Source organism: Dipodomys spectabilis, unplaced genomic scaffold, assembly GCF_019054845.1.
Source record: "Dipodomys spectabilis isolate Male_0828 unplaced genomic scaffold, ASM1905484v1 ptg000175l, whole genome shotgun sequence".
In the NCBI taxonomy this organism is placed as follows: Eukaryota; Metazoa; Chordata; class Mammalia; order Rodentia; family Heteromyidae; genus Dipodomys; species Dipodomys spectabilis.
Window position 1 is genome coordinate 5,956,683 of NW_024870852.1, and position 22,060 is coordinate 5,978,742.

General features: G+C 41.3%; 1 pseudogene; it reads left to right on the top strand.

The window, feature by feature from the left end:
• Positions 1-6,001: 6,001 nt before the first annotated feature.
• Positions 6,002-6,354, top strand: LOC122120477 (annotated as a pseudogene).
• Positions 6,355-22,060: the final 15,706 nt, after the last annotated feature.

Here is a 22,060-nt window from a genome sequence, read left to right on the forward strand (position 1 = left end):
GCCATGCATGCATCAGGCTCTGGGTTCAATTCCTCAGCACCACATAAGCAGAAAAAAAAAGCCAGAAGTGGCAGTGTGGCTCAAGTGGTAGAGCACTAGCCTTGAGCTGAAGAGCTGAGGGACAGCGCCCAGGCCCAGAGGTCAGGCCCCAAGATGGACAAAAAACAAACAAACAAAAAACAGAAACAAAAGAGATTACTAAAGTAGAATTCAATAACTTTGGATATTCTATAGCTCTAAAGCATCTGTATTGAATTTAAGTCCTTAAATGGTTCTTGCTTTAAAAAAGATAAATTTGAATATTCTGTCCTTTTGGGAATTTTGAAAAGGCTGGAATAATTAGAGAGCATTAAGGACAGATAGATAAAACCAGCTATGACACTTTGACATTCATATTTGCCCCGGTAGTTTTTTCTTAATTCTTTTACAAGTAAGTATATGACATGAGTACATAGGCATAATAACTTATGATTAAGCATCACACTATTATTACATGAAATATTTTTAATACTTTCAGTTCCTGTTTTCAAGGTACAATGAGGTGTACAATTTTCCTTTGGCTCCATAAAACTCATTTCATGAATTCTCAAGTATTTTTCCATATGTCCTTGCTGGTCACACGAGAGTAGTTTACCTGAATTTAAAGTATATTATGTGGGAGAAAACAATCAACTTTGGTGCTTTTTAAGCCAATTGTTCATCTTCCCCTGTACTTAAGAGTAATGAAAAACTGTGGAATTATTGCATTCCTTTTACTGAAAATATGCTATTGACAGGAGACAGACACTGACCTATGTAAAAAGGAAAATCAGATTACAAAGGCAAAAGCAATGACAAAAACTACCAATCTGTTTTAAACTAGAGTTAGAAACTGTGTATAAACAGAACCATGTGATGCCCAAGTTTAGGAGCCAATGATGGCATTGCCCTGAGCTTACCTCCTGTAGGAAGTGATGAGTTTATATATGAAAGTACCTAAACTTGAGGGAGGGAGGCAAGCTCAAGACTCTATTCCCCCCCAGTCCCTGTGGGACTTTGGAAAAAAACACACAAAGCTTTGGTTTCTCATCCACCAAACACAGCTGACAAGGCTACTGTGAAGATCAGGTGTGAAGCTGGGTAAATGTAAAGCACTATGTTATAGTCAGATTTTCATCTTATGAAATACCTGATATAAACAACTTACGGGAGTAAAGGGTCTGTTTTGTTGTTGTTGTTTGCTTGTTTGTTTTGTTTGTTCAGTTTCAGCTCGTCATGCTGTGGAGGGAGTGGCAGAGCAGAGCAGCTCACATCATGGAGGCTAGGAAGCAGAAAAAGACAGACTAACCTGTGCTACCTTCTTTTGATTCCATCGGAGCCTATGGAAGGATGCTACCAACATACAGAGAAGGTCTCCCCTTAGTTAATCCTCTCCAGAAATCACCACTCTGTGGGTCTCTTTCCAACTCCATGTTAAGAGCTTTCAAATGGGAAAAATTGAGATTAGCCATGCGGGAACTATTTACACCAAGCAAATCAGCAAATCAGCTACATGTCAGAGCTCTTTTTTCTCCTTTCCTCCCATCACCAGAGAGCACATCATGTGCATCTGAGTAATTTTAGTTTGATTCTATTGACTGGCAAGTCAATAAGCTTCATGGTTTTAGAGTTATAAAATGAATCAAAAGCCTAAAGGAAAGATCCCTAAATATATTTGCTCATATATCTTTGTCATTTCCTACAGGCAGTGGGTAAAAAAATGATCTTATGTTCATTCTTCGTGGGTCACCATGAATAGAGATTATGGACTGAAGTACATTCCTCCATTCTAGGGAAGGATTTCTAGATCACACCTGAGAGGATATTGGGAGTTGGGAGACCATGGGTTCAAGTTTCTTTACATCCCCTGATCAGTGGTGTGACCTTTGGCAAATGACATTGTTTCTCTAAATTTCGGGTTATTCATTTGTATAACAAGCATCAGCACCTATGCTTCAAACTTGTTAGGATCCAGTGAGGCATATGTTTCAGTCTATTTTATGTCTCTATAATGAAGTACATTACATACAGAGACAGAGCAAGCAGCTCAGTTTTCTTTTTCTCTTCTTACAAAGTTACTAACGCTGACTGTCACTAAGGCTTCATCCGCACAACCCCATCTAAGTAAGCCTCATTATGTCACATGCCCCAGCCCCAAAAAACACTAACACGAATTTAGGAATTAGATTTCTGATGCATGAACTCTGGAAGACATGTTCAAACTAGAGGTGCATGTGAAGCATCTGGCCCATAGGGAGCTCTAAACAAAAGAAGGGCAGCTACTGCTATCACCTCCTTCATCATCAAGAAGGGATTGCAGACACACTGGTCCCTTCCTGACTATGACAAAACTTCTTACAGTCTCAGGTGATTGAGACATTGTTCATTTCATCTTTATGAATCGCTGGTAATCTTGAAATCCCTCTCTACTGGACCCCAGAAATCTTTGACGTTCCCCCTTTTCTCGTAATAAAACCCAGTCATACCTTAATATTTACAATCACAGGTAAGTATTCAAATTTTGTAGATTCAAATATACCACTCAGTTTATTGAGAAACCATCACGTATCATTGTTGCTTGATTTCTAAATCATGAAAATAGAACAGAAGATGGAGCCCAGATAATAAGATAGAAGATTAGTGCAGGAACCAAATTGTCTTGCATAATGAGACCCAGAACAGGACAGCTTTGATCCCTTGTCTCAAAAAAAAAATACTTGTGGGGAAAAAAAGTACTCATGAGAGATCACCCCTGAAGTGAAACAGAAGACATGTACATCTAAGGACAGCCAGCTTCCAAAAGGAAGAGTAGAGAGCTGATTAGCACAGAGCATGCGGGTCAATCTGCTAGCATTTCATGTTAACAGAAGTTACTTACCCTTCCTTGGATGCGTAGATGGACGAATGGGTAGATGAATGATGGATGGATGGATTGGATGGATGGATGGATGGATGGCATTGTTTCTCTAAAAAGAAATGACATGTACCACCTTCCCTGGAGACTTGAAGTGGGAGCCAATGACTGATTATGCAACTGTGTGCTTTGCTTATTTGTTAGGTCAAGTTTTTGAGAAAGTAAAAAAGTCACTAGGACTTTAATTCTTTGTAAGCACCCATTCAGCTATTAGTTTAATTTTTTTGGGGAGGGGGGTCCGGTCGTGAGCCTGAACTCTGGGCCTGGGTGCTGTCCCTCAGCTCTTCAGCTCAAGGCTAGTGCTCTACCACTTGAGCCACAGCACCATTTCCAGTTTTTTTTTCCTGCTTATGTGGTGCTGAGGAATCAAACCCAGGGCCTCATGCATACAAGGCAAGTGCTCTACCACTGAGCCACCTTCCCAGCCCATCAGCTATTAGTTTTAAAATGGCTTAATGAGAAGTGCCTGTATGTTTTGCCCAGTGTTCACAGAAGGGGCATAATCTCTCAACCCAAGCAACTTAAACAAATTGATCAGTCTAAGACTCAGTGGTACTGGGTGACAGGGCTGTGACAGGACACTTGAGGAACGCCTGGAAAGACTTCTCCATGGAATCTTTAAGGGTGAAAGGGCCTTTGCCAGAGCTTTCGAATCATCTACACGAATAGTGCTACAGGCTACAGACCCTTTCCTCTCCTTAGGTGTGTCTCACTGGCACTTGTAGGAGAGAATCCTCTTTAACATTTCTGCCTTAATTCACAGCCATGTGTGTCATTCAGTTCATCTTCCGATGGCCAGAGTTAGCTATGCTATTAACACTCTTGAACACTGCACTGGACTTTGTATGTCAAAGCATGTGAACAAGAAATCAGAACATGGGGCTGGGAAGGTGGCTCAGTGGTAGAGCGCTTGCCTTGCATGCCTGAGGCCCTGGGTTCGATTCCTCAGCACCACATAAGCAAAAAGAAAAAAGCTGGGAGTGGCGCTGTGGCACAAGTGGTAGAGCGCTAGCCTTGAGCTGAAGAGCTGAGGGACAGCGCTCAGGCCCAGAGTTCAGGCCCATGACTGCACCAAAAAAAAAAGAAACCACAACAGGTCACTGGAGCTTCACTTTCACCTACTTTGCACCCACCAGCATGTTTTCTGATCCTTTAGTTCATCTGATTCTCCCATTTCCCCAGTGACACAGAGTTGACAATCCAGTGAAACCCATGGGTATATGCTGTACAACTCTAAGGCTGCCATTCACAACAGTTCTTTATACCTCTAGGGTCTCTCTGAAAACGAAAAACAAAACTCTTTCCTCTGTCCTATTCCACAGGATCCAGCTTTCTATAAGAGATACTGGGAATGTATGACAACGGGCTAGCAGGTTATAATAAGTTCATTCTTCTAGATTACTGTGCTGGCATATTGAGTCTTCCTGATTTCTGGAGAAATGAATGAATAGAGGTGGGAATGTCAGATTGGCAACTGGCAGTATGGGCATTTTTTGCATAGGAGGGTATTTGGGGCCTCATAGTCCCTCATTTCAATATAACAAGACTATTGCCTTGCTTTGGGCAATAACCACATGTCTTCATGGGTGAGAACTCACCCATGGTGGACCCTGGTCTCAGCTTTGCTAGGAGACTAGATCTGGACATTTAATAGGATTGGTTATAGCTTTGTTCTTTACTTCAAGAGTTGTATATCTGTATATTTGTATATCTTCATGGTAATTACAGAGTTTTTGTGTCATGTAACCCATATCCATGATAGAAAGATTAACTTAATTTCTTCTACTTAATTATGTCTATATGAAGGTGGTCCAAGAGCTGATGAGAGCATAACAGAGCAATATGAATTTTGTCTGCTTTTAAAATTGGACTTAATTGCTTACTGTGCTGAGTTTGGATTGCAGGGGAAATAAAGATTTGGACATTCATCCATAGATGATTTCAGTCTCTGTGTATTGCAGTAAATGGTTGGGATTTTTTTCTTTTTCTTTTATGTTCTTTTTTTCCCCTTGCAAACAAATTGAAATTATACCAGGGGAGCTCTTAAATGTTCTGTCCAAATTCTAGTCATCATATTTCCACAATTCTATACTAAGAATAGATCTGGACTTTATTTTTTTTAAGGTCTGGATTTAAATGACTATATCCTGAAACACTTATAACAAAAAAACCACAATCTCCTATCTCCAGGTTAGGCTATCCAAAGCCACTTACTTTCAACATTTCTTCAAACCAGAAAAATGCTTCCTTCACTAAAAAAAAATAATAATAACATAATCAAGGTCATACGTTTTTGACTTATCTGTTTTAAACACTATCAGTTCCTGGCTATGCTAGGTAAAGCCTCAGCCTAATAAATCTCCCAACCCTTTTTTCTCAATATAATATTTTTCTTTTACATTAGTAGTCGTTTACATCATTAGGACTTTTTAACAAAACTGATCATGGCAAAATCTTCCATGTACTGTAAAGATATTCCCTGCCCTACATATCATTGTTAAGGTGATTGCTATCATCATGTAATGGGATTTCAGTATCCTACCTGATACAGACACCTTCTCCAGAGGGAAGAAACCTCAACTTTGAGGACACCTAGAAGGTGGTTGGCCTTATTGCTCTCGCTGTGCTCATCAACATGTATACACAGCTCAAAGGCTGGTATATCGCTCACTTGACACCCAGAGAAATACATTGCAGGTGTGTGGTGACCCAGGCTCCTGTTGTAGCATTCATCTTCCAAATCTCACCCTGGATGTCTCCTGCAGCCCATCATCACTTGAGTCTAAGTAGAAAGGGATTCTGGGAAGCCCAGTTTCAGCTAAGCCAATTTGCTACCATCCAAATCCACCCCGGATTCTCTTTGATGAACTATTTCTTGGAATGGCTAACTCAATGAACGAGCAAAGATGACATCAGTTAGGGGATGAAAGGAAGTCAAGGGGCATAGAGAGAAACCTCTTAGAGAAAAGCAGCGGCTGGACCTCCTCCAGCCGCTGCCTGAGTGCTGGTTCGGTGCGCACCGGGGACCTCTTTTGGGAAGCAACATCTGAGGAGACTCCCAGGCTCGCCATGACCGACGAAAAGCCCAAGGAAGGAGTCAAGACTGAGAACAACAATCATATTCATTTGAAGCTGGCAGGACAGGATGGTTCTGTGGTGCAGTTTAAGATGAAGAAGCATACACCACTTATTAAGTTAATGAAAGCTATTGTGAACCACAGGGTTTGTCAATGAGGCAGATCAGATTCCGATTTGATGGGCAGCCAATCAATGACACAGACACACCTGCACAGTTGGAAATGAATGAAGATACAATTGATGTGTTCCAACAGCAGACAGGAGGTGTCTACTAAAAAAGAGAACCTGCTACTTTACTCCAGAACTTTGTTCTTATAGACCGAGAATACATTCTTAATTAGAAAACTGCAATTTGGTTCCACCACATCCTGACTACAGTATAGTTTATTCTTTCATTTTCACCTTCCCCATTTCTTTATTGTACATAAAGTATCTGGTGTATGTGCACAAGCGTATTGTTTTTCTTTTTTCTTTTCTTTTTTTCTTTTAAACTAAATGGCCAGTGGTGATTGACATCAAATGGAGATGGGATGAGGAAAAATACTGGTCCTGTGAAAATATCCCCCTTCTCCATTAGTGCCATGCTCAGTCAGATTTTATCTTGATATTTCAGTAAGTTATTTTGCTCTCGCTGTTTTAACAAAAAAATCCTCACGTTTCTTGATTGGAGAATTTTTATGTTTTCATTTATCATTGTAAAATCAAGGACAATTTTATAACTTTTTTGTATATAGCTGTTACATGTAGGGCAATCTGTTTTTAAGTAGAGATAAATTTCTCTTAAAAAAAAGAATCCTTGATAGTTTTCCCTTCAAGTCAAGCATCTTCTTGTTTAAGCAAACTTCGTGTTTAAAATGAAAAAAACAAACAAACAAAAGAAAGGCAGTGGCTCAACAACTTGAAGTCTTAACCCTGGAACTAATGGTCTCTACTCCATAGCATCCACTGTGTAAAAGATCCTCAACCTTAGTATCCACAAGGGTCAGAGGAGAGGACAGGATCCTTGGCTCCCTCCAGGCCTTTGCATCTAAGTTTCTCATTCTCTGCTGTAGTTCTTCTGTAAGACTTAAGTGATGCAGTCCCTGAACTCACAATGGTCTCTCAGGTCACTTGCAGGTCCCATCACTGCCACCCTGAGGAAAGATGCCCTGCTTCTCATTCTTCTTTTCTCCCCAGATACCATCACACCATGACTAGGGCAAATGTCTGTTCTTAGACCATTGAAGGTGCACAGAAGGCTAATGAGACAGAGTTTCTCCTAACATGCTCAAATGACAATTGCAAGCAGTCAGACCATCCACCTCAGGGGCCTATAGACCAGATCAGCATGTCTGAAGGAGGAGTTCAAATGGAGGACAAGGAGTCTGGGTCTGCTCATCCCAAGAACAAGCAGAAATCAAGGTATGTCCAGTTGTGCCACACAATAGATATGCAAGCTGGCAAAGACTGCACACTCAGGGAAGCAAAATCTATAGCAGTGGACAAGTAGAATTGTAGTTTCTCTTCTTGGGAAGTCCTCAGGGGTGTTTTATAGATTGAGAAATATGGGATTATATCAGTATCTGTCCAATGACATGTACTAATCTGCTAGTTTCCTTCTCCTGCCTTATTGATGTAGGGATCTCATATCCCTTGATATGCTTTTCAAAATCTCATTTTAAGGATAATAATTATGAACAGGGAGAGAGAATCTGACCCTGAAATGGGTGGAAAGAAAGAAGGAAGGAAGGAAGGAAGGGAGGGAGGGAGGGAGGGAGGGAGAGAGGGAGAGAGAGGGAGGGAGGGAGGGAGAGAGAGAGAGAGAGAGAAAGAGAGAGAGAGAGAGAGAGAGAGAGAGAGAGAGAGAGAGAGAGAGAGAGAGAGAGAGAACAGAGAAGATATAATGAACAACTGTCCTACTCTGACTTCCCTACATATCTGGACCAGTTGTCCAAACCTGGGTCATGTGGCCATCTCAGAGCTGGGATGTGTGGCTGGCTTTGTCTGAACCATAGTACTGAGTCTAGGGAATGGATTTTCTGATGGAAAAATCAAGAGGAATAAAGGGGCAGGACAAAATCATGGAGCCAGCTACTCATCCTTTATAGAATCAGGTAACAAAGCCAAATCTTTCGTAATGCATATTTTTCTTCATTAGTTGAAGTTGGGTTGCAGAGAGTGTAGACACTTTTTTTGTTTTTGTTTGACAGAAGGGTAGTCATTATGTAGCCCAAGTGGGCCTTAAACTTATAATTCTCCTGCTGGCAGTGGAGCTTATGGAGCTGAAGGAGTGTGTCTGAAGACTTGAAACATTTTTATTTATGCTATTTGAGAAACACCAGAAGAGAAATTGAATATTTGGATATTATTTTTGATTGCTTTGAATGTGTTCTTTTAGCTGAGAGTCTAAACAAATCATACAGCTACAAAGAGAAATATTGATGAATTTGTTCTTTCAGAAGAGCTCTATTCAGCAAAAGTGATATTTTCTCATCTCTTCCCTGCTTGAGGAACTCATGACCAGCAAACCAGTCAGAAGAATTCAAAAATGGGAGAGACAAATGTGGCTGGAAGAATGTAGTGGGACCCAACTGGGTCATAAAAGACACAGACTTGGAGAGACCAGAGCCTCCTGTGCTCAGGGAATGGAGCTGTGTGCACAGATAATTGATCTGTGTCTGGTCCCTTAAGTGCTCATGAAGTTAATCATAATGCTGCTCAATCCCATTTCTGGGGATGGTAAATCTCACTGCACTGTCCTATCCTCTTAACAGCATCAAGTTTCTTGATTTAGCAACTTGCAAAATGCCACTCTTAGAATATTTTGCACTTCAGCACAGTGGCAGAAAAACAGACATGATTCCCACTATGCCTCAGAAACTATTTGGCCAGGCAGGAAGGAAACTTCAAGATCATGACAGTGCCTCAGTTATCTCACAGCAAGTTAGGTGAAACAAAATTGTGCCAAGGCCAAGTTGAAAATTGGAGCCATCAGTCTCCAATAGTTAATACATATCTCATGAAAGCAGGTGTCTACGTTGGTGAGGTGACTTTCTAATACTAAATACGAAATTACCAGCTTAAATCTTGCTTTCAGAAAGAGCTGATTTGGTCTGTCATTACAGGGAATGAAAAACCAGAATGGAAAGCCGTGCCTGAAATTGTCAAACTTATAAATAGCATCTCTCCCCCTCACCCCACAACAAATAACTCCACCACCCAACTCTCAAATATTCCAGGAGAAAATCAGCAAGCAACAAAAAATTCAACAAAATAGGTTTGGCAATGATCCTTGTTGCTTTCATTAAATAATTCACATGAAGGACATGGGAGGGGGCATCTACACCAAAAAGAATGTTAACTCAGAGGATCTGCTCCTCTTTGGAGAGGCCAAGGGAAGTTTGCCTTTCCCCTCTGAAGGTCCGAGTCATTCACTCTGCTGAAATAAGCTGACAACAGGCAGATTAAAAGGAGAAAAAGCCTATGAATGTGTTAATGAGCACATGTGTGTGGGAGCCACTTAAAACATGAAACTCATAGAAAGTCCAGATGGTTGGGCATCAGTGCACTGTGTTACTCAGCATCCCATCACTGACAGAGTACCCAGGAGAATTGACTGATGGAGAGGGAAGATCTATTTTGACTCAGGGGGATAGAGGTTTCCATCTGTGGCTGTTTAAAGTCCTGTTGCTTTCGGTCTGTGGCATCATGCAAGGGGAGACCTATTCATCTCATGGCAACCAAGAAGCAAAGAACAGTGGAACCTTTCTTCCAAAAGATCCCATCACCTTCCAATAGTGCCACAGGTTGGTGATAGTCTTTAACAAATGGGTCCTTAGGGAACATTCCAAATCCAAACTATAACTCTCTTTAGGAAGGGGAGCTGTAGAATTTTTGAGGTACTTTAGTTTTTTTTAAAGGGAAATGAATGAGCTCAGAGAAGAGACCATGGTGTGATCATTTATTTCCACTTTGTGTTTGGTGGGGAGGGAGTAGTCATTCCTAGTTAATGAGGTTTTACAACAATTACATTCCTTCTAGGAAGGAAATGTCCCTTGATCACATAAGCCATCTTCAAACAAAGTTTTCCCTAAACTTGGGAGCTGAAGGAGAATTAAAGATGGCCAAGAGACAGGGTTGGGGAAAGCTCAGAGACTTTAGTTCTGAGAATATATCCCCAGCTCTGCATATCGGAACCTCATGCTTTGGAATATTGCTATCCAAACCCCAGTATCTGTCCATCCCTTTCAGACAAGATTAGAGAAGGAAGGTGCACAGATACATATCGGATCCAAGGTGTCACTGCACCCAAATTACACATCATAAATCCCAATTTGGGCATATAGGCTGGCAATTGAGTTATTTCTCAAACTATTAGGTTGACTACTTACTTTTCTCTATTTTTTAACATCAGTTCCTTATCCTAACTCCCTTTCATTTGGCCATCTATTTAATTTTTTTAAAAACCCACCTTTAAACAGAAGCAGCTATCACTTAGAACTTTCATTAATAGTGACAGTGCCAGGGCTTGAACTCAAGGCCTGGATACTGTCCCTTAGTGTTCTTTGCTCAAGACTGGTGCTCTGCCACTTGAGCCACAGCTTGACTTTTTGCCTTTTTTGTGGTTAATTTTTGGATGTAAGAATCTCAGACTTTCCTACCTGGGCTGGCTTCAAGCTCCAATTCTCAGCTCTCTGCCTCCTGAACAGCTAGAATAGATACGAGCCAACCAGTACCCAACAAGAGTGGCATTTTAAATAAATGACAAGTGTTAGGGAAAGCTGTGTTTGCTAATCAGGGAGTTGACTCAGAAAGAGATGGGGAAATTTTCCTAGGAACATCCAATCGCAGTTCCTTAGAAATGGCATTTTAGCTTTGACCATCAATACTTTGCAAATTTCTGTAATTTTACTCAGCAACAACACAAATCTGTCTATGTAGACTGGGATGTTCCTGGAAGCCAATTTGTACTATATTCCAACAGCCAGAGAATGAACTGTTTCTGATCATTTCTGCTAATGAGGCAGAGATTTCTCACGAGTTCATCTTTCTACATAAGTTAAGATACCAGCCATGGGATCAGGAAAGCAAGGCGAAATGTAGTCATATTATGGTATAGTAGATGGTGGTTATTTAGAAAACTAGAACTTTGTGTGTTGAGTATAGATTTTAATGTTTGACTAAAATGTTTACTCCCCTTATCAAGTAGAAATACCATGTATTTATCTTTCGTTTTTATAAGAGAGATTGTTAGGAAAAAATGATCAGTCTTCAATTCAGTGAGTTAATTGGACTTCCATTCCTACTTAACAAATGGTAAAGAGGGTGATGGATGATTGACCCAATCAGTCTCCCTGATTCTCCAGAGCCCATAGTCCAGGCAGATCCAAGAGACATGACCTTCACCATTGAGTATTCCCAGAAAAAGGAATAAAGACTCACAGGACTGTTGGCCCCAGTTAGATTTCACTTTCTAGCCACATAACAATACCTCTTGTGGCTAGATAAGAGATATCTATCACATTTTTACCCAGAAAGGAACTTATAGAGAATACTGGCCACCATTCTGATTTTCTTGATATTATTAGCCTCATGTTCAGATTGAGTGTTCTTGTGACTTTTGGTTTTCACTAATTGGCTAACAGGGGCTTTGTTCTTCATTAGTCATTACTCTTGAGGTTGCTGTGGAGGTGTGGATAGGTTGGTCACTGTCTCAAATACATCTTTGCAGGATTTCCTTTTGAAAGTTCCGTGGGAGCCTCAACGCCAGAGTTCCCACCCTTTCACGCCACCAACCCACCACATGACCTCATTGCTCACTTTCCTGCTTTGTGCCATTTTTTTTCTGAGTATAAAAACGTTCATTTGACAACACTGACCACGTACCTTCCCAGGCCCTCGAATCCTTGGTTGATTGACTAATTTTGTTTTGTTTTATTTTGTTTTTGGGTCTGGTCATGGGGCCTGAACTCTGGGCCTGGGCACTGTCCCTTAGCTCTTCAGCTCAAGGCTAGTGCTCTACACTTGAGCCACAGCACCACTTCTGGCTTTTTTCTTTTTGCTTATGTGGTGCTGAGGAATTGAACCCAGGGCCTCATGCATGCAAAGCAAGTGCTCTACCACTGAGCCACCTTCCCAGCCCCTGACTGACTAATTTAATTCCAAGAAATTTGTTACTACACAAAACTGATAAGGAGACAGCAGACACAGAGAGTCTATGTAAAAGAGCTGGTCAGTAGTGTAATCTGGGCATCGCTGCAATGAAGTAGCATGGCAACTCTTTCCTCTGTCTTTTTGTGTGCATGTGTATATGGTGGTACTAGAGCTTGAATTCAGGGTCTGGCTTTTCTTGCTCAAGATTAGTGCTCCACCACTTGAATCACACCTCTACTTCTAGCTTTTTGCTAGTTCATTGGTGATAAGAGGCTCATTGATTTTTTTTGAACTGTGATCCTTAGCGTCCTGAGCAGCTAGGATTACACATATGACACCTGGCTAGCAATTATTTCCATTCTCTTAAAGCTTAAAAGTTTAGGGAGAAACCCTGTGAGGGTTCTAATCTCAGCTAGGAGGCCATCTCTTAAACTATGGAAGAATGGAATCTCTTATTTGGTGGTGTCCCCAGACACCAGTGCTATTAGCAAAAAAAGGCAGAATATGGATGCCGGACTACCACAGAGCATCCATCCAGTCTTCCCATCTGTTTGCAGGGAGCCAAGGCTAGCACCCAAGTTGATTGGCTTCCAGGCCAGTCCTTATACATGCCAGCATTTCAGAGTCAGAGGACAGCCCAAGTCCTTTGGTCTCAGGATGTGCTAAACATAGTAGACACTGTTATAGCAGGGTGATTTTTGGTCTTTTCTTTTTTGGTACTGGGGATTGAACCCAGAACATTGCACTTGCTAGGCACGTACTTTGCCACTGAGCTACATCCTAGCCCAAGGTTCTACTACTACCACCACCACCACTGTCGGGAGCCAAAAGTTGAGTCTCTCAACATAATAGGCTTGACTATCTCACTGGAACATCTTGAGGCTGAGTTTACAGAATCCGACCCTCATCCTGCCCTAAGCAAACATCCTGCAACTGCTAACGACCACCCTTTCCCCCTGCCCTAAGTAAACATCCTGCACTGCTATGGCCAATGAAAAAGCTTCCTTAACGGCCAATGAAAAAGCTTCCTTATTCCAAGCATATAAATACCCCTGTGTGAAAAATAGAAATTTGCAGCTTGATCAGAATCCTTGTCTTGCTGTCATTCTTCGTGTCTCTTGTCCCTTCATTCCTTCTAGCTTAGGTTCACTGCCCTGGTTGACGTCCTGCGGGTCAGGACACACCACAACAACAACAAAATCATAAATGTTCCAGAAGGACCTCACCTTATTTTCTAAGAGTGATTGGAAGAATTATGAAGTCTCTATAAGTGAAATCAGCCAATGTTAATGTTGATGAAAGTAGAAAAGGCTCCATGACGTGGGTCGTACTGTACCCAGAAAGACACCCTCCCTTTTACATCATACTTATTGAGACTTTTGAGAAGTATGGCAAAAACAAATCTATTTTTCTAGATAATTTTTCTCCATCATCTGAACACAAATGAGAAGGATTTTCCTACAATAAAGCTGATTTACACAGTGAAATACAATGTAAGATTAGGACACTCAATGAAGGACCCTCACACTATCTAAAACAATATGGTTGTGTGATGGTTAATGATGTGCTTACAGAGGTGAGTGGCCAAATAACTGAACTCTTTGTAAAAATATAAAGAATACCAGTACTGTTTTTAGAATAAGCCTCCTATTTATTTGATGTTACTTTTGTAAGCACAGCAAGTTCTGCCTTCCTGGTTCCCAAACCAAAGTATATATTAGCTTTAGGTTAAAACTATATCCATGCTCAAGTCCCATTGCTATGTCAATCAGCTATTGTTCTGCTAACAATTTCAAGCCTTTGTGGCTTACACTAAGTATTTCTTTTTCTCACAAGTCAGTGGATCTGTTAATTTTTTAATCTCACTGGGTTTCAGCTGGCCATGGTTGTAGGGCTGCAGGTCACTTTTATTTCAGGATCATTCTGAGGGAGCCACATGTAAAAAGGCTAGAATTTTGTTTTGGTTTGAGTGTTTTCATGGTGAATGCAGAAAAAGTAAAGGGCATGCCCAGCCCTACAAACACGTTTTAAGCTTCTACCCATGTTACTTTTGTTCAGGTTTCATTGGCTAAGGCAAGTCACAAGGCTGAGCCAGAGTACGCCAGCAAGGGAGTGAATGGACAATTCTCCCAATAGGGCAAGAAAGATCTGAGAGCTGATCTTCTATGCTTCCCAGACAGTCTAATCCAAGAGATCTATAAACCTGAGACATGTACTTTGACACCTTCCCACCCTAGGGTTTTCAGATCTTCCATTAACACTGATCATCTCTAAGAAACAGCTGTACCAATTTTTCTAACCCATTCTAGAATTTACACATTTTATTGTTACTGGATTCAACATAGGTACCTGTGGCCCACAACATCTTCAGTTTGCAATTAAATGTGCTATTTGTTTTGTTTGTGCCAGTCCTGGGGCTTGAACTCAAGGCCTGTTGTGCTCGACTAGTGCTCTACCACTTGAGCCACAGCTCTACTTCTAGCATTTTGATGGTTAATTGGAGATAAAAGTCTCATAGATTTCTTTGCCTGGGCTGACTTCAAACTGTGATCCTTAGATCTCAGTCTCCTGAGTAGCTAGGATTACAGGTGTGACTCACCAGAGTCCAGATCAATTTAATATTGCTTAAAATAAAAAAGAAATTGTGAATCCACCCTGATGTTTGCCTTTGTACATGGTAATAAACCTCTCTTTTGGCTGCTTATTTTCCATAGAAATGTACACATCTACTAACTATTTTTAACACCAGCAATTTAAGAGGATAGTTGTCTTATAAGTGGTCTTTGAACCATAGGGTTGTTGTGAGGCTGCACTGAGACAGCTCATGTGGGGACCCTTGGAAAAGACTAAACACCATAAAAACAGGAAAGTCCTTCAGGTAGAATGCTTCATTCATGAAATGCCTGACATAGCTCTAAGCTTCAACTCACTCAAAGCAGTGACAAGGAAGACACAAGGTCAATCAAGGCAAAAATTTATCCAAAGGATCCTAGCAGGCATCTGACTTTGTTTAGCTGAGGAAAATGTCCCAGAAAGAAATCCAGAAGAGAGAAGAAATACAAAAACTAAGTGGGGAGAGAGAGAAAGAGACAGAATATGTATATATGTACATACATATATACACATCTGTATATTTATTCACATATATAGTGTATCCTGGGTTAAAGTTTATGTTCTGAGATATCAAAGGAACTTGGAGAAAGGAAGGGTGATGTCACCAGGAAGAATATCAGAAAGAAGATAGAAGCTGAGCAGAGATTTGAAAGACAGTTAGGTTTTAAGAGACTTAACTAAAATGCAATGTGAAGGGTTCCCGGATGGAGTGTTAATACAAAACCAAAAGGAGTGTGGTAATGCTGGAAATATGTAAAATTGTAATGGATCTGCTCAGAACTCCCTTTCTGATCTTCATGATTGTCAAAGGTGACACCTTCTTGGAACCAGATGTTTATGTCTAACAAGGGAGAATCTATTCATCAGTTCATTGCTTCAACAATTCTGTGTAAAAACAATTCTAAAACCTCAGTGTCTTACAATATGCACTTCATTCTAAGTATGTACTGTAGATACAAAGGTTGTCTATTGCTGCTGAATTTGACTAAACTTGGTTGAATTCACCCAGTTCCAAACTTTTGAAATTTGTGCTTTAGAACTTCACCACCAGTCCAGGCACCAGTGGCTCATGCCTGTAATCCTAGCTACTCAGGAGGCTGAGATCTGAGGATCACAGTTCAAAGCCAGCTGGGGCAGGAAAGTCCGTGAGACTCTTATCTCCAATAAACCACCAAAAAACCAGAAGTGGCATTGTGGCTGAAGTGGTAGAGCACTAGCCTTGAGCTGAAGAGCTGAGGGACAGCGCCCAGGCCCAGAGTTCAAGCCCTATGACCAAAAAAAAAAGAACTTTACCACCAGGGCTTTCTGATAATCAGTTAACACTGATCATGTCTAACAAAGCACTTTATCTGCTTCCTAACCCACTCTGGCACCAGCAGTTTTTCTCATGACCAAGGGCAGGATGGAATATGCTAAGCAAGACCACATGAGCACCGTAAATCCTCTGCTTGTGCACATCTGTTCATGTGCCTATGGCCACGAAACTAACTCATCAGTGGGGTGGCAACCACAACTCTCTCAAACACAAGAAGGGATGAGGGAGGATTTGCTGGCCATTTATACAACCAAGGGGGAACAGTGAGGGGGAAAAAGGATGAAATGTGTATACAACCATTCACAAAGAACCAGCTCAGAGTCAGAAGCCCTAGTCAGGTTCTACATGGGATCATGGGGATACAATATATAAATGATTAAAGTACAGTTCCTGATGGTTATACTGTCATCAGATCACCTGGTTCTTAAGAATAAAGTGGCACTTTAAATGGGAGCTATAGAGAGATCTTTCCAATTCCTTCAGTACTGGGTATCAGCCATCAACCCTTTCCACTCCCTTCCCTCCCTCCAGGTGTCAGCTGCTCCCCAGTGCCAGGGAGAAAGGCACAGGGATGCCAAGTAAGTGCTCCCCACAAGATGCATGTGGCAATTAAGCCATCAGCTACTGCTGAGGCCTGCAGTTGGTGGTGCTTTGCTCCAACAGAAAATGAATCAAAGTACAGGGAAGGCTCCGCCTGCTCCCCCTTTGCACTGTGATCTGAGCCTCAGAAACACAGCAGCAATTTGTGAAAAGAGCTAATTGCCAGTGTTAATAGAATGAACTCAATAATCCATGTATGGGTTTGTCCCATAGGTCAGGCAGTGTTTACTCAGCCGACCAGTAAAGTCTATGGGATGTCCCTGGAGGCTTAGTGGCACGGCCAGAAATGTTGGTGGTGACCTCACTCCACCATCATTTATTCTGGAGATGTAGACATCTTTTTCCTCTTTCACTCTTCCAGCACTATCTTGTCCCCTGGAAATGAAGAGGGTACAGGGGCCTCTTTCCTAAGACTGCCCCCACAAGGTCAGAGAAGTAGCCAAGGACTACTGCTTGGAGTTATATGACAAGAGCTGGCATCCAAAGATGGGGTGACTGGACATGTAGGAGCAAGGTCTTTATTGGTGAATAGGGTGGAAGAGAAAGGGAGAAGGTATTAACAACAGGCAATGCTTTGGGTACCATCATGTTCTACATTCAAGGAATGCAATAATTCTGATACTGAATTTTAATTTCCAGGCAATTTGTGTATTTCACAGCACAAGATAGAACATTTTATTTATAGTTTCTTACTTTGATTTATTTGTGTGTGTGTGTGTGTGTGTGTGTGTGTGTGCTGGTCTTGGGGCTTGAATTCAAGGCTCAGGCACTGTCTCTGAACTTTTGTGCTCAAGGCTAGTACTCTACCACTTGAGATACAGCTCCACTTCTGCTTTTTTTTTTTTTTTTTTTTTTTTTGGTACTTAATTGGAGATAAGAGTCTCACAAACTTTCCTGAATGGGCTGGCTTTGAACTGTGATCCTCAGATCTCAGCCTTCTGACTAGTTAGAAGTACAGGTGTGAGCTACTGGCACCTGGCTGTTACCATATGTATTACCTTAGATATTTATATAAATGGTTTGATGATCTCTATTTGTAACCTTTCCCCGAGTCCCACAAATGTGAGAGGTGAAGTCTTGGGGAAGAAAGGGCAGGTCAAGAGCCTGCCATGATGACCCTTCAGTTTTCTGAGATGAGAAATCAGAAAGTAGTGGGCATTGGGGGTCAGACAGCCTCCAGTTTGTGGTTTATCTTCTAATGTCCTGTACTATTTACTCATTTGTTTCTCATCAGCATGTTTCTCCAACCTCAGAATTGCATCTGAATTACACTGTGTACCCCATTCATTGCTTTCAAATTTCCTGTGCATTCAAAATGACACAAAAAACATCAGCATGAATCACCTTTTATTAACAATGGGAGAAGAGGCAAACAGATGCAAAGACCTTCACACATCATGAAAAACCCCATAGTCAAAGAGCAAAGAATAAAAATGATGAGAGGGAGATTTTTTCAGGGGGGGGGGGGCGCGGGTATGGATAAAGGACTAGGGGAACGTTTGGAGAAAGAGAATACTTCAGCAGAATTCTCCTCAGAGCCCTTTTTAAAAGCCTTATTCTGTATTGATTAATAGAAGGCTGAAATTTTAAATTGACTAATTAATATGAGCAAATACAACATTACCAAGATCCAGATAAGTGTTTCTGGGTAAGAATTCACAGAAAGCATTATCCCAGGCAAAGGCTGTCCAGTGTCATCAGACAAGAAGCCCTTGTAGCTCATAGTCTGGTCCAGAGACCAAATGTTACTGACATCACCTAGAAGATGGTTAATGCAGGTTCTCAAGCCATATGCAGACCTGCCATTCAGGGTCTTCCCTTAACATAATTTTCAATGATTCCTCTTTGAAGAGCTGCTGTCACTCCTTTGAGATGCTTGTTTTTCAATTGCGACTGAAACAGAACTGATAGAATATGTATGCATGTATGTATGTTTGAATGTACATATGTATGTATGTATACACAAACACTTACAAAAAAAACAGATTTGTAGAAAAAGATGTGTGGCTAACAAGCTGGAGACCCAGGAGAACTGATAGTATGGTCACAGTCTGAAACTGGAAGTCAGCAGACTCAAGACCTTAGGAAGAAACAGTGTTTTTGTTCAGGTCTTAGGACAAGGAAACACCATGGCCCTGGCTCAAGGGTGGCTAGACTCAGTATGCGCAATGCTTTGGTTCTATTCAGGCCTTCACTGATGAAAAGAGACTGATTCACAATAGTGAGGGCAATCTGTTTTACCTAGTCTGTCAACTGTAATGTTAAGCTCACCCACAAGTGCCCTCACAGATAATGCCCAGAACAATATTTGACACAAACATCTGGGCACCCCATAGCCCAGTCAAATTGACCTATGAAATTAACTAATCAATTGGCCATGAAAAAATAAGATTGTCATTGGCTAGAAGTGACTGTCCATTTCTCTTCATTATGACATCTTCTTCTAGCATGTGTCTCTATCCCACCTGAGGGCTTGCCTCTGTGCCTGAGATTTCTGCTTTCTAGAAACCAGATGGAACCTGTAAATGGCATGAGGGCAGAGGGACCATGCCCAGAGGCTCTTAAAGTCCCTATGACCAACTGAAAGATCCCGCCCTGACTCTGTACTCCAGAAGCTGTCGCCTCCGTTATTGCATTCCTTGCCAGCCTAACATTCTCGTGGCAGTGACCAATCACACTGAGGATCCTGGGGCAACTTCTAGCACAGCAGAAGAAATGACCAATGTAGCAGCAACACTTATTCAAAGATTCTGGTGCCTTTATGCCTTGTAACGTTTTGAGAAATATGCTCCCGATTTTTAGCTTGGTCTCAGAGTATTTGGAACAATAAGTAATGCCTGTTTTTGCTCTAAGGAAATCTTACTACTAAAATTAGAAGGTATTTCCAAACTAAATCTCATTTCACTTGCCTTAATGACACCCCAACCCATCCAGCCTTTGCAGAAAAGTCCATCCTATTTAACATCTATCACATTTTGTTTTTTTATTTTATTCGCTTTTCCACTTTTCCACCTGCAAATTGCAGGTCTGTGTTTTGTTTTATTTTCATGACCAATTTTTATTTTTTAGGAAATAAAGTAGATTTCCAGAAACAGAACTCCAATTTATAACTTGGTGCCTTTAGGAAATGGGGGAGGGGATGTCTGATTTATGACGTGTGCATTTTCAGAGCCTGGTTCTTCAGGAATTTAATTAAATCTTAAGTCCTGTGAATTGTGCTTCCTCTCCTAGACATGATAAGGTCTATCTACTGTGGTGGGTAGGAATTCCTGTGTATAAATGGGGATCTCCAAGAGCTGTGTGGGAAGAAGCAGTGGGGAGGGGTAGGGGGGAAGCTCCCAGGCCCTAGAGCATCTAGAGTCTGACATCACTTTTCTCTAGTTTTGTCTTTCCCTTCATTCTGTCATTTCTAAGATGGACATATTGGTCAATGCTGGTTACACATTAGAGTTCATCTATGTGAAGTGTTTACCACAATGCCTTGTATTTAATAAAAGTATGGTGAGTGTAAGATATTAGCTGGTCCTTCCCTGGGTGGTTAAAGGCTGTGTATAAAAGAAAAAACATGGGACTTGCATTTGCAAGACACAATTCTGAATGTGTGCTTGTTGCTAGGACTGAAATCTGAGGGGCAGATCTTAACAAAATAGAACCTCTGGGGGACATTAAGTGTCCTTACTCTAGAAAAGACCAGTGACTAATGACTTCCAAGTGCCCCTTGGCCAAGCCAAACATTCAAACTGCCATTTGTCCTATGTGTTCATCCAAGGGTCTCTAGAAAGTACGAACATTGAGGCCCTAGAGACAAGTCTTTATAAACCTCCATGCTTTGGGCAGGAAGCAGAAAGACTTTTCCCCTATGACAAGGCCCACACACATTTCACTATCAAATACGCTCTGGTTGGCTCAGTGAGGTTCTTCGCTTGTGGTGAAGAATGTGTGGATCCCCTGGTAGCCAGGCCTCTGAGCTTTGCCTCATTTGCCAGAATCTCTGCTGAGAAACGAATCTTGCTGGAAAGGAGCCGAGGAGACTTTGGGAGAGTTAGGAGGTTCTAGATCTCAACCTGGGTAGGTGATGGTCACATAAGCAAACCCATTTGCAAAGGCAGTCATTGAGATCTGAGCTCAAGATGTCATCCACTCTGCTAGACATGCCTGATCAGACTTCAACACAAAAATTGTAAGATAAATAAGACCTAGCAAAGCCCTGAAAGTCAAGCACTGATACAAGTGATAGGAAAAAGACCTTTCGCTTCTGATGAAGAAATCAAGGGAAATCTAAACATTCTAGATTCTAGATTCTAAACATTCTAGTCCTAGTGGCATATGATGCTTTTTGCTCCTAGTTATATTCTTGGTACTCATGGCTTTGCTTTTCCTTTTTGTGACAGGATTTAGCTAAGTAGGTCAGGCTGGCCTCTAATGCAAGATCCTCCTGCCTCTGCTTCCTAAGTGCTAAGATTACAGCCCTGGACCATGATGCCCAGTTAAAGCTTTGGCCTGTGACCTTAATTGAAAGCCAGTGTCAAGGTTAACAGCAGAGAAAAGTGAGCTCATTGCTTCCTTGGTAGTCTGTTCCAACAGACACTGAACACAAGCCCTCTCCACACTTGAGTAATCCCTACCAAATTACTTCAAGAAGGGCTGTGAGGATCACAGCCTTCAAGAGTTCTGATGAATTCAGAATTGGAAATCATTAGGTCTCTGTAACAGCCACTTAAGCATTTGCTGTTAGAAATCCTTTACCCCAGACACAAATGGTGGGTTATAAATTATTTATGGCCCCAATTAGGGTATAATTGGAGTGATCTGGCTGGTTGCCATGACACTAATGCATCCAAAGTTTTCATCTTTCAGTTAAACTTTTTTTTAATCTGCTTTCTGTTACACTTCAATATCCTAACCTGCTCTCTAGAGATCTGACCAAAAAATGTTTGTGACTCTTTCATAAGCATGTATAAAATTGAATTTTAATAAAGAACCACTGAATATCCATGAATTCATTCTGTGTTGCTTCTTCATGCTTCTATAAGTATTAGAAGTCTCAGGTTCAAATCACCCATAAAAAATTACCTTGGGCCAGGCACTGGGGGGCTCACACCTGTAAACTAGTTATTCAGGAGGCTGAGATCTGAGGATTGCAATATAAAGCCAGCCTTGGCAGGAAAGTTTGTGATACTTTTATTACCATTTAACTACCAGAAAACCAAAAGTGGAGCTGTGACTCAAGTGGTAGAGCACTACCTTTCAGCAAAAGGGCACAGGGACAACACTCAGGCCCCGAGTTCAAGCCCCACAGCCAACAACAACAGTGAAAAAGTGACCTTGGTGAGTTTTTAGAACTTCCTTCCTTCTCCAGTGGCATGCTAGGGCATCTCCAATAGCATTTC